The sequence below is a fragment of the Lampetra planeri genome, chromosome 5, assembly GCF_965212315.1.
Source record: "Lampetra planeri chromosome 5, kcLamPlan1.2.h2, whole genome shotgun sequence".
NCBI classification, from domain to species: Eukaryota; Metazoa; Chordata; class Hyperoartia; order Petromyzontiformes; family Petromyzontidae; genus Lampetra; species Lampetra planeri.
The window spans coordinates 589,000-600,947 of NC_136111.1; positions in this window are offsets into that span (position 1 = coordinate 589,000).

Genomic DNA, 11,948 nt, shown 5'->3' on the forward strand with positions numbered 1-11,948 from the left:
TGTGCTCCAGCCGCCTTCAAAGGCTGCGGCCGCCACGTGAACCACGCGCCACGTAAAGGTGTCACGCGCACACAACAAAGACAAAGGTCCCCCGCATAGAGGCAGCGGACCGTTGGGGCAAGTGCTGTTAGCGAGCACCCATGAAGGCCGGCACTGTGACACACGAGGGGGTGGGTGGCCAGCACCACGCCCGGCCGCCTTTGTCTCCCCAGTGGCGATGTTTTTTACACACCGCACCAGGTACTCATTTGAGGCTGAGTCGACCTAGGGGAAGCCCAGGACCGATTCAGATAATTGTCACTGGTGTTGGCCATGAGCAGGAATCGAACTCGGGTGGCCGTGTTCGTAGCGTCAACAAACGCACCACGTGGTGTGTGTGAGCACACACGTGGTGGTGTGTGTGTGTGTGCTCACACGCATTGCGAAAAGCGCTTCCCACGTGTAAGATTACCTGCTCAGCAAACCGCGATTCTGTTAGAAACCCTCCACTTGAAATCAAAGGACATTCCGACTTATATTACTTTATGGGTGGAGATTACACCCACCAGCAATGACCGGCGTGGGGAAGTATGGTTAAAAGCAATCCGCACGGACCGCATAGCGTAGTCATTTGACAAAGGGGATGTACTTACTCGTACCTATCTAAAATATCAGTATGTTACAGTGCGCGTTGTTACGCATTTAGTGGCCCGGCGATGGGAATGTGGAAGGTCCAGCACTGGCTCAGGTCGGGCAACAGACGTGAGGGCAGGGAGACGTTTTGACTTCAGAGGAGAAGTCTTCACGGGTGGAGCGGTGGCGCAGTGGTGAGCGCATTTCACGATGAACCCGAGCGACCCGGGTTCGACTCCCACAGAGTCACGGCAAACATCAGTGGCGGGTAATGTCTGAAGCGGCCCTCTGCCTCCTTTCCGTCGCTTCACAAACCTGAACTGACCAGCGTGGTGAAGTATGGTCAAGCAATCCCCATGGCCGACACGACACGGAGAGGCCTTCATCCAGCAGTGGATTGACAAAGCGCTGTGCGTATAGCGGTAGGGGGGGTAACGGCTCGGTAGATCCGCGCAGACTGAACCACGTGGCCGTGCTGCCATCTCGTGGCCACACGGAGCCTCTCACACTGAAGGGACCTGAAACAAACCAAACAGCACCCCCCCACACCACCTCTCCCTTGTCGTGGCCAGCAGCAGACATTGCCATCGAGCTCCTGAGAGTCTTAAACTAAAACTGCAAACTATTTTGTTTATTTTATTTTACCAGATAAGACCCGCTGAGCTAACAGCTCTTTACTCGGAAGCGAAGTTTATAGCAGCCAAATACCACGGGGAGAGAGACGCGCACACTCGGAATATTGAGCAGCAGGCGTCAGGGTCGTGGTCGAACCCACGACCTCCTGTAGACCAGGCGAGGTAGTTAACATCGGGTTGCCATTCTGCGCGAGAATAGACAATCCCTTCTTGACGCTTTGTTTACAAGCACACACATGGGTGCGGCTTACAATCCGGTGTTGAGTATTCATTGTACTGCCACTGGGGGGCACGAGTGTGGAGTGCGACTTCCTCTCCGCAGCGTCTTACAGTCCGGGGAGCCGCAGCGCCACCACGTGGTCACCCGCGGTGGCTGCACTCGGGACGGCGCCAGGGGGGCTCCCACACGGACCTCGTCCTCCTCGTCACTCGGCGTCTCATTAGCGTGCTCCACCACCACCACCATCATCACCTCCACCATCACCATCACCACCATCACCTCCATCATCACCATCACCACCATCACCACCACACATGTTGTTGTGTTGACGTGTTGTTGTGTTGACGTGTTGACGTGTTGTTGTGTTGACGTGTTGTTGTGTTGACGTGTTGTTGTGTTGACGTGTTGTTGTCGGGCTCTCTCCCTGCGAGCTGAATCACTGCGCTGTCCGCACTCACGCGAGCGACGCGTCGCCACGCTGCGGAGAGACACAGGAACGTGGCCCCTCTGTGCGCGGGACCTTCAGACATCTGCAGGCAGCTCTCCCCTGTGGAGGACCGGGTTCCTACTCCCCAGCCAGTTGGCCCCAAGGGGCCGTCCATAAATGACGTCACGCGGTTTTGGACGATTTTTGACCCCCCCCCCCTCGTCACACGGCATCACAAAAAGTCAGACCCCCCCCTCAAATATGACGTCACAAAGCTCAGCCCCCCCCCCCCCCAAAACCACATTTCCATTTTGAAAATAAAACACGCTTCAAATCGCTTTAAACTATTGTTATTGCAGTGCGTATTTAATGTGGCGCTGCACTCTGATGCTGTAGGAGTGTTGTTATAACAATTCTATATTTATTTAAAGTTGCGCATTTTGATGTGACGTCACATTTCTCAACCCCCCCCCCGCTAGGTGCGTGACGTCATTTATGGACGGCCCCCAACAATCCGATGCAACCGGCCCACGATGGGGTTTAGGAGTTGCTTGAGGTGCATCCTTACACCTCTGCTGTACTGCTCTGTCCCCCGGCGACTATACCTCCCCCACCTTCACGAACCCCGCATTGACCAGCGTGGTGAAGTATGGTCAAATACCCCCCACTAGCCGTACAGCGTGGGGAGGCCGTCACCCGGTGACGCGTTCACAACCAAGTCTGCTGATCACGTGTCTCAGGGCAGCGCAGCGAGAGCGGAGCGTTCAGTGTGTGGGGGGGGGGGTACCCCCCTCGTGTGTGGGGGGGGGGGTAGTACCCCCTTGTGTGTGTGGGGGGGGGGGGGGTTCTCCGGTTTCTTGCTGGGCTCTGGCATGAAGAGCAACTCACGAACTGCAGGCACCTTCATCGAAACATCGCCATGAGACTCGCTGACGATCGTCTGGTTAAAGGGCACGGAGTGTATTTACATTCCGAGTGGCCAGTGTTGAGAACATTCATTCATGTGCCGCTAACAGAGTCATCGATGTGCCGCTAACAGAGTCATTGTTCCAAAGATGAGCGGAGGGGCTCACGTGCAGAGTTCGACTCGGCTCACATCAGCTACGAGTGATATCGCACTGACCAGCTTGGTGAAGTATGGTCAAACAAGTCCCCACGACCAATACAGACGTTGATTGGCACCGGGCGGTGCGCGCGTTGTTTCGAAGCGTTCCCGATTGAAGGTTGCCCTGTGCATACATTGGCACCTGCTTTACAAATGTGGGATTTCCGGGGCCGACAAGAATTGGCAATTAATCAGGAAACTGCACCGAGTCTCAAGACCCCTTTTCAAGAGGGTCCTGCATTGTGATGTTGACGGAGGGAAGTCAGCAGGCGCAGACAGGGTGGGCTCACGGGCCCACGATCCGCCACCCACCTCGAGGCAGCCCAGCGAGCGGAATTGGGAGCCTCACAAATCTCTGTGTGACCCACCAACCCTCCTGGGTGGCTCCGTGTGAAGTGACGGGGCTGAAGTAAACATCGCGGCCTGCGGCGGTAAACACGCGGCCCGCGGTGGCCGCGCCTCTGCCGCCCCCCCCCCCATCTATGGGCACGCGCGCGCCGGCCGGGGGAGAGGGCGCGCGCGTGCCACCCGTAAATCTGTCGCACGCGGTGTGTGTACACGCTGTGTGTGTGTGTGTCTACACACTGTGTGTGTGTGTACACTGTGTGTACACGCTGTGTGTGTGTGTGTCTACACACTGTGTGTGTGTGTACACTGTGTGTACACGCTGTGTGTGTGTGTGTCTACACACTGTGTGTGTGTGTGTCTACACACTGTGTGTGTGTGTGTCTACACACTGTGTGTGTGTGTACACTGTGTGTACACGCTGTGTGTGTGTCTACACACTGTGTGTGTGTACACTGTGTGTACACGCTGTATGTGTGTGTGTCTACACACTGTGTGTGTGTGTACACTGTGTGTACACACACACACACACTGTGTGTGTGTGTGTACACTGTGTGTACACGCTGTATGTGTGTGTGTCTACACACTGTGTGTGTGTGTACACTGTGTGTACACGCTGTGTGTGTGTACACTGTGTGTACACGCTGTGTGTGTGTGTGTATACGCTGTGTGTGTGCGCACGGTGTGTGTGTGTGTACACACTGTAGACCTGGGTTCTGGGTTGCTCTTCGTGCTTTCGTAGTTCCTGACCCTCTGCTCACGATCATTAAGGACCTTCATGACGGTGAGCGTGCCTGGGTGAAGCGACGTGGCCGGGAGTCAGAGCCATTCCCTGTACACCTTGGGGTGCGACAGGAGTGTCCTCTGGCTCCCACATTATTTAACATCTATTTTGACCACGTGGTTCATGAAGCCTTCAATAGCTGTACCGGGGGAATTTCCATTTGGTACAGATATAATGGGAGGCTGATCGATGCACGGGTGCGATCAAGGGATGGCTCCCTATTGGTCAACCACGTTATGTATGCCGATGATTTGGTAACAGCTGCTCATTCAGAGGAGGAGTTGGAGACGCTGCTGCTGAGACTGGAGCGTGCCACTAAGAGGTGGGGCCTTACCATCAGCCCCACCAAAACTAAGTACCTGCCTGGGTATTTTGTACCATCGGACACTCTACCCACACAACTCCCAATCGGTGATGGGGCAGTTGTGGAGAGAGTGGAGTTTCCCATACCTGGGCAGTGTGCTTATGACCGGCTCCAGTTTAATAGCAGATGTCTCACTCCGAATCAGTCGAGCGGCAATATCTTTTCATCGGTTGCGTAACGCTGTGTGGAAGCTACCTGGTCTGTCGCTCCGCACGAAGCTTCAGGTCTTCTCGGTCACAGTCATTACCTCCCTTCTCTACGCTTGCGAAACGTGTACCCCTCTAATGGAGCATCTTCGTCGGTTAGAAACATTTAGGCTGGCCTACCTACGATCCATCCTGGGTTTAACCAGGCTGGATTGTGTGAGGAGCTCACAAATCCTTGAAAGATCTGGGCAAAGTACCATCGGTGAGTTTCTCCGGCAGGAAAGGCTGCGTTGGCTGGGTCATGTAGCCCGCATGCCCAACCACCGCATGCCTAAACAGCTTTTGTTCGGCCGGATCGAGGGGGCTTAACGGGCGCGGCACGGGCTAGAGAAGAGATGAAGTGATGTGGTACAGGAGGGCGTGGAGCTGAGTGGACTTGCTGATGACTGGTACCAGCGGTGTCAAGATCGGCCTCTGTGGAGGAGGCTCGTGAAGGATGCTACTGGGCAGTTGGAGGCAGTCGCCCTCCAGCAACAACGGAGGGCGGAGGGCACAACAACGAGCGGAGCGCCGGGTGGCTAAACCACAGCAAGTTGGCACAGTAGGGGGCACAGGTGGTGCATCAGCCAGTCATCTCGGTCATCTCAGTCAATCGACCCGTGGCACCTGGGTCTGCCCCGTGACCTCCTGCCAGCGGGCGTTCGACACTTCACGTGGCCTCAAGGTGCACATGGCCTGGCACAAGCGTCGTGGTGACGTCACCGCCACTTAGTGGCGAATGGCGGTTGTTGTTGTACACGCTATGTGTGTGTGTACACGCTGTGGGTATGTGTGCACACTGTGTGTGTATGTGTACACACTGTGTGTGTGTACGCACGGTGTGTGTGTATATGCACGCTGTGTGTGTGTACACGCTGTGTGTGTGTATACGCTGTGTGTGTGTGTGTACACGCTGTGTGTGTACGCACGCTGTGTGTGTGTACGCACATCGTACCAGGTCCTCATTTGAGGCTGAGTCGACCTAGGGGAGGCCCAGGACCGGCTCAGATAACCGTCACTGGTGTTGGCCGTGAGCGGCAATCGACCTCGGGTCGCCAGGTTCGTCGTGCAGCGTAGCGCTGACCACTACGCCACCGCTCCTCACACCAAGTGGCAGCCTCCCGGCGTGGGCTGCGCGCAAGGGGCCTCTCTCTGCCCGTCGTCGTCCGAGCCGCGTGGTGGGTGACTCGGCGCTCAGAGCGGGCACGTGCTCGTGGTTACACGCGTTTACTGTGTCACGGAACACGAAGATAAACACCGTTTAGAACCTGTAAAGTGCTGTGACAAACGAGATGCATAAATATTTACAGAGTTTATACAGCGCGACTGCTCGCAATGGAAATATTTAGCGTCTCACTCAGTGGCCGTGTAAGCGACCGGGAAATACCTCCCCCAGCCCCCCCCCCCCCATGGACGTGAGCCCCCCCCCCAGCCCCCCCCCCCCCATGGACGTGAGCCCCCCCCCCGCCCCCAGCCCCCATGGACGTGAGCCCCCCCCCCGCCCCCCCGCCCCCATGGACGTGAGCCCCCCCCCCGCCCCCAGCCCCCATGGACGTGAGCCCAGAGCGGGAATGTCGCTCGTTTCCAACGTCTCTGTGGACGATGTCAGCGGCTTCGGCGAGGGTAATATTTGGCCCGCACGGCTTATCGATCAATCCACGCGTGTTCACCATACACGTGAAGTTTCGCCACCTTTTGGTCAACGATGTCTCCTCTGGGCCCCGTGGGCTTGTGGAGCAAGCTTCTCATCAGTGGCGCGGTTCATTGGGCGGGTCCACAAGCGAGACGTGAAGGAATCGACCGAGACGGGGTGATCCATTTGTAGACACCCCGCTGCCTGATACATCGTTAATGATCCGCTCTCTTAACCGCTGATTGTTATTGTTGTTAATTACTCTCAGAGAGAGAGAGAGAGTGTTTGAGGATGCACGGAGTGTATTGAGGTTGATGGAAGACGTCGACAGCCACGGTCAATCCACTGTTGGACGAAGCCTCTCGGTACACACGTAGCAGAGGTTGACGTGAAAGATGTGGGGTGTCTATAAATGGATCACTATAACTACAGATTTGTGCTCATTGTCCACGTATGGCAACACTTCCGATTTAAACTCGCAAATATATAATGCATCGATTTATCGATGAGAATAGATTATTACGCTCACGCGTGCTCATCCACCACTTCCGACGCATGAACATTCCGTGGCAGCGATCGTTCACGCTCCGGGTTATGAAGCGAACACGACCGTGACCAACGAGACAGACGAGAATAACGATACAAACGAGGGGCTATAAACGAGACGACAAAGATAATCGATGTTTGAATAAAATCTGGGACCCGAATCGTGACAAGAGAATTGCTGGGGCAGCACGGACTGAATCATTAAGCGCGCAACTGGCGTAGAACAGAAATGTCGCGTTCCACAACCACGTTGCGTGGTTTTATGAAGCGGAGCAGCGCCGAGCCTGGATCGCGCTCGTGGGGGCGAGGGCCGTGCGTGGTGGCGGCTGTCGGAGGCTGCACTGTCGGCAGAGGAGCGCTGTGCCACGCAGCCCGTTCGTCTCGACTGCCGCGCTCCCACGTCTGGGCTCCACGCTTCCACCAACCCCGGCACCGGGCGGCGTGGCGAGGTGCGGCGCAGTGGCCAAGGGGCCGCTCGTCGCGCGCACTCGGAGCAATGAGCACCTCCCCAGCGTCGCCACTGCCGGTGGTGGTGGTGGTGTTGAGGCCTCCTGCGGACTTGGTCGATGGAGGGGGTAGCGACCCTGAGGCCCCCGACCGGCATCTGCTGCGAGTGGGGGGGGGCTCCCTGGGGCTCCCGGCGAGGTGAAGTTCCAGCGAGGAGCTCCCCCACCAAGAGGCGACGAGGGCAGCACACCGAGACGGAGCCGCGAGATGGCGGCTCGCTGTGAACCTCGGAGCGGCTCGTGAGTCGGTCGTGAAAGCTTCAACCAAATAAGGGCGAGGCCACGGCGAATGTGCAACGGTGGGGGGGGGGGGGGTGAGTCGAGGTGCGGCGAGCTGGGGTGGATGAGTGATGGGAGAGTCGAGTTGAGTGAAAGTTTGGGTGGTGCGTGATTGGGTGGTGGTTTAATTCGTCGGGCTGGATGCACGGTTGGGGTGGATGGGTTCTGCCAAGGGGTGCAGAAATGGGTGAGGGTGGGCGAGTCGAAATGGGTGAGTATATGAGTCGGTGTATGAATCGTGGTGAGTCGGGATGGATAACTCATCGATGCGCGCGATTCGCTCAATAGCTCCGTGACAGAGGCTCTGGGCTGTAGAGGCTCTTGGTTATCAGCTCCCTTAGCTCTCAAAGTTCGCTCCCACGTGTCCACCAATGCTGACCTCCCACAATTAGCGGCACGCATTCTCAGAGAATGTGGCATTTCCACCACGTGGCTGCCCACTGCCCGTCTCAGATCACGCCCCGCTGGAGTAGAGCATGGGCAACCACAGTGACCTCCTCACCCTTACGTGCATCGCTGGAGTCAACCCTGCAGTCAGTGGCGTAGCGCGGTCTGTACATGGGACCCAGTCCAACTCTCCCCCCAGCCAACGGAGCAAGACTTCTGAGCCGCGGTGCCGTTGCACCGCGTGTACACTCAACGTCTACGCCACTGTCTTCAGTCTTTCTGAGCTGTGTCCCGGTGTGAGCGTTAACTCCCCGTCTCTGCGGGAGAGGTCCCTGAGTGTGTGCGCGAGTGTTGGAGTCCCCGTCACGTGGCGGACGTGAGCTTGCAGAGCATCGCGCCGCTTCCAACCTCGTGGTACTCGCCCTCGCCCTTGAGTCCTGCAGCGAAGGGCCAGGTCTGCGGACACAAAGACAAAGACCCCCCTGTAGCCTTAACAGACTGTTGGGGCAAGTGCTGTTAGCGAGCACCTATGAAGGCTGGCATGGGATACGAGGGGGTGGGTGGCCAGCACCACGCCCGGTCGGCTTTTGTCTCCAGAGTGGCGATGTTTACACATTTCCCCAAGTGCAGTACTCATTTTAGTCTGAGTCGACCTAAGGAAGACCCAAGGGCCGGTTAAATTAATCGTTACTGGTGTTGGTCGTGAGCGGGAATCAAAACTTGGGTGGCCGGAGTCTTAGCGCAGAGCGTTTACCACGACACCACCACTCTCCAAACACTGTGCGAACACGCGCAGAACCGGGCAGGGGATGAGAACCCGTGCTAGAGATGATGTTTCGGTTGAGTGGCCTTCTTCAGGAATCCAAACATACAAAGTAAAACTGATGACGGACGCTTGTGTTGCGCCCGAAACGTCATGATTTATTTTATTTTATAGCTACGTGACTTTACCGAATGAACCAAAGAGTATAGAAAGTATATCTGTAGTTTTGTAGGTACGATCAGAATACTTCGTAAGCAGCAGCAGCCAAGATCAATCACTCCACTGCTGTATGGAGAGGTCCTGAAACCAGCATGGATGATTTGGGCAATTTCTTCGGGATATTCAGAATAAGAAAATTCCAGCTTAAAACTGTATGAACCCAACACGCTCCGCCCGCTGACTTCACCCAGCACCGCCGCCTTCTCCAGCCGAGGCGACAGGGCCACGCACGCGTCCGTCGGCTGTTGTCGCGTACGGCAGCAGATCCATCGCGTGCGTGCACGAGACTGTGGAGGCTGCCTGTGCTTCCGTCCACAGCCCGTCCACGCGGATTCTTGTAATTACGGTACAGGCAACACTCATTGCTTGGTGACGAGCGTGGAGAGTTGCCTTGTTAATTACGGTAAAGTGAACCTGCGAGAGGCGCGTTCGTGGGTGAGAAAGGTGACGCGAATTCGGCGAGGCGCGGATCTTTGAGCGCGACGCCGTCAGATGACCCGCGGGTGAAATGATCCATGAGCTCGCGGTGACGCCGTGAGCTGGGATCGAGTCGCCGGGAACGAGCCCCTCTCCATCTCGCAAGCTCGCCGGCTATCAGCCTGGACAGCGCTTGGGTAGGCGAGCGCCATGCATAACAGGCGTTATAGGCTCGCTTCTTGCTCAGGGGAGACTACGTAATCATACGTTGATGTATTTGAAGAGAGGAAGACCGAACAGAGAATGGCTCTGCGACGACATCACAAGAGAACGGTGCCAGGAAGACGCTGGACTGCTCGAGCATGTTGGCACAAGGCAGAGGGAAGTGGGAACGACGCATTGACGAAGTGTGCAGGAGACACCGACTGCGGGCTCCCTGCTCGTGCACCGTGGTGATGATATTTGAAGAGAATAGACGGCACGCGTTAGTAACAATAGTTGTGTTTGTGTTTGCAGCAACTACATGTCCACGCGAGTGCCCGTAGGGGCTGTTGGGGCCACTGCGGTGAGCGCGCCTCTCTGCGTTGCTGCTGCAGGGCATCACCCACGCGCCGCCGCCTTTGTCTCTCAAGTGCCGATGCTCACATATCACACGGAGTGTTCGGTTTAGGCTGAGTCGATCTAAGCAAGGACGTGGTCAGGTTCAATTGGACCTGGCAATGCACGGCGATCCAAGGCGAATATTTTTGACAGCAACTCCTAATGTTAGTATCGTGCTAAATAACATAATATAAGTTACAATTCATTTTAAATGTATATATTCAACTGAAAAATTAGTACGGTTACCATATACATTCATTTAACTGGGTTTAATTAAAAGTTTTGCGACCTTAATAAACAACTTTAAAACTAAAATAGGGGCTGGTATTCTGTGTTCTTGTGGGGGAGTGACAGCAAGAGATTCGCAACTCTGACGGGTGCGGAGTTAAATCCCCATCAACTCTCGGAGGTCGGTAAAGTAAGTACAACTTTGAGTAGAAGTCATCAAGAGATTATCCTCTGGATTGCCCGGTCTGCGTCATAGCAATGTGGAATGTCCAGCACCGCCTCAATGATGGACACGACGAGACACTCCGTGATCTCGTGTGCTGGCTTGTTTGTATTTTATTCCTTATTATTTATTGACACTTCATCATTCATTTACATTAAAACTCTCCACTCACGTTTTAACAGCTCACGTAACATCAGTCTCTGTCTCTTGTTCGTGTGTCTGTCTCTGTGCAGTATCGCTGTCTCTGTCTGTCTCTGTCGTGTCTCTGTCTCTGTGCTCCGACCGACGTGCCCGTCACTCTGCTGGCGGAGGAGCGTAAAGACGAGGAGTGGGGTGACTACGGGGAGTGGGTGACTACGGGGAGTGGGTGACTACGAGGAGGAGTAGGAGTGACAGGTATTGACGCTGTGGGGGAGCAGGCGTGGGGTGAGGAGGAGGAGGCTGACAGTGAAGAGGGTGGCGTGGTGAGGCGCACGCCGCGCGAGCGGGGTGAGCCCCGTGCTGCTCACCAGGCTCGCGGGGTGGTGAGGCGACTCGGCGCCGCCGCCGCCGCCGTCCCTGGCGTCCGCGTCCAGGAGCCTGCGCAGGTGCGCGATGTAGCTGGAGGCGAGGCGCAGCGTGTCGAGCTTGGAGAGCTTCGTGTCGGGAGGCACCCAAGGCAGCGTGTGCTTGAGGCGCGAGAAGGCGCTGCTCAGCACCCGCATGCGGGCTCGCTCGCGCGCGTTCGCCGCTCCCCGCTGGGGCCGCCGCCTCGAAGAGCCGGAGGAGGCGCCCCTCTCGCCGCTCGCCCGGACGCCGCCTCTCCTCTGCGCGCCACCGCCGGCGCCACCGAGAGGACACTCGTCCTGCGCGTAGGACTCCGAGGCGGCGTCCTCCGCGTAGGACTCCGAGGCGGCGTCCACGTCGGCGCTGCCCGGAGGAGGCTCCGCGCCGACCTCCTCCGTCGCCTCCACGTCCTGCGTCTCGTCCGGGTCGCTACTGGAGCCCGTGGACATGTTTGTGTTGGTGCGCGCGATGGTGTGGTGGCGGTGAGCGTTGATGGGTGTCGCGGTGTTGTGCACGTGTGGTGGCTGTGATGATTGTGGAGGTGTGATGGTCGTGATCGTTGGCGATGGACGTGATGGTGCGATGTTGCGATGGCGTGGTGGCTGTGGTGGCGATTAAGAACGTGTGAAGGTTGTGATGTCTGTGATGTCTGTGAGCAGGACGGGTTCAGCAGGACCCGGGGGGGGTCTCTGTTGAAGTCCTCACGGAGCCACTTTAAGTTGGGGTGGACTCTACCACTCGCGCGGGGCGCGCGGGGGTGACGAGGGGGGCCGTGGGGTTGGTGGTGCAGGCGGAAGGCGCTACGGAGAGGCGATCATTCGCAATCTTATTGGAATAGGTGACTTTATTTGATCAAGATTGTTTCGTTTGTTTAATATAAATGTATATTTGAGATAACGATTATTTTATTAGATTAAATTAATT